Below are 2,107 nucleotides of genomic sequence, written 5' to 3' on the forward strand. Positions count from 1 at the left end.
ATAACCGCTGGACTTTACTGTGGAATGCTCCATATATCATTTTGGAGTGACTTGTGTTAAATTATGCATCTTGTTCCCCAACACAGCCTGTCTGGTATTGACTGGTAACTGCTGGACTTTACTGTGGAATGCTCCATATATCATTTTGGAGTGACCTGTGTTAAATTATGCATCTTGTTCCCCAACACAGCCTGTCTGGTATTGACTGTAGTCGCTGCATTTTCAAACAATGTGTTTACTTTCTTGCTTTTATCTTTGACCTCTGCGAGCAGCTTGCTTTCAGCCTATCTCTAGGATGTGCCCTGTTTCTGGATTTTCCTTCCTGAGTTAGTCAAAGCTTTTACTGAGTTGCACATATCTTTGAGGCTTGGTCTGTTGTTATAAAAGCTAAGCTCTGCTTCTGACTCTGCCTTGAGCTCACTTTTCACTCTGTCCTCCATGCGCTTTGCCTTGTTAGCTTTCAGCATTTGGAAGGTGGGACCTGATTCACAGCCAGCTCTCTTTTAAAAAAATAAATATTTTATTAATTCTGTGAGAATTTCATATATTTTGATCATATTCACCCCAGTGCTTCCTGGTAATTTCTCTTGAATCCACCCACCTCCCTACTCGTCTCTCTCTCTCTCTCTCTCTCTCTCTCTCTCTCTCATTCTCCCTCTCTCTCCCTCCCCCCTCCTATCCAAGTGTATAAGGAAAGGCTAAGCACTGGCAAGACAGTCACCAATATGGAGACTTTGAAAGATGGTGACCTGTCTACACTTGTGGGCGCTGCTCATGCTGTGGCCTCCAGTATCGTCTTATTTCTCCTGGATAGTTCATTCTTCTCCTACTGCCTGACCTGTGGCCTGTTAGCTCCAGCACCAGATGCAAGAATGACGGTCTTGGGAGGCTGTTTTGTGGTATGTGAGCTCAAATCACTGTGAACTCTGGCCATCTCATCACCTCCTCCATCACCTCCTCTACCTCCTTCCCCACCACCTCCTTCCTCACCTCCTCCATCACCACCTCTACCTCCTTCCCTACCACCTCCTTCCTCACCTCCTCCATCACCTCCATCAACTTCTTCCCCATCATCGTCTCCATCATCTCCATCACCTCCTTCTCCATGTATTCATGTATAAAATTACCAAGGAATATATATATATATAAATTATATGTAATTCTATAAAATATAAATAAATATATATATAAATTTAAACATGTTTAAAATAAAAACCCTGCATTTTCCCTCCTTTCCACCTATCCACTGTGGACTGAGGAGCTGTATGACAGACACCCTGAGCTCTGCTTGCTGAGTCCTGAAGCTCCCTGCAATGCACTAACAGCTATAACCGCTGGACTTTACTGTGGAATGCTCCATATATCATTTTGGAGTGACTTGTGTTAAATTATGCATCTTGTTCCCCAACACAGCCTGTCTGGTATTGACTGTAGTCGCTGCATTTTCAAACAATGTGTTTACTTTCTTGCTTTTATCTTTGACCTCTGCGAGCAGCTTGCTTTCAGCCTATCTCTAGGATGTGCCCTGTTTCTGGATTTTCCTTCCTGAGTTAGTCAAAGCTTTTACTGAGTTGCACATATCTTTGAGGCTTGGTCTGTTGTTATAAAAGCTAAGCTCTGCTTCTGACTCTGCCTTGAGCTCACTTTTCACTCTGTCCTCCATGCGCTTTGCCTTGTTAGCTTTCAGCATTTGGAAGGTGGGACCTGATTCACAGCCAGCTCTCTTTTAAAAAAATAAATATTTTATTAATTCTGTGAGAATTTCATATATTTTGATCATATTCACCCCAGTGCTTCCTGGTAATTTCTCTTGAATCCACCCACCTCCCTACTCGCCCACCCTGTGCTCTTTCTGAAAATGTAATAACCCATCAACTCCAGTTTGTGCTGTCCATGAACTCCTGCATGTGGGCCATCTGCTAGAGCGTGGCCAACCTACCAGGAGCCCTTAGAGAATACTGATCCTCCTTCTCCCAGAAGCCATCGACCATTCACAGCTCCTCAGCTAGGGGTGGGGGCGCACAAAACACTTCCCAGTCCATGCTGGACGCCGACTGGCTTGATCTTGTGCAGGTCTTGTGCAGGCAGCCACAGCAGCTGTAAGCTC

Source organism: Nannospalax galili, unplaced genomic scaffold (genome assembly GCF_000622305.1).
Source record: "Nannospalax galili isolate Female #2095 unplaced genomic scaffold, S.galili_v1.0 scaffold830, whole genome shotgun sequence".
NCBI lineage: Eukaryota > Metazoa > Chordata > Mammalia > Rodentia > Spalacidae > Nannospalax > Nannospalax galili.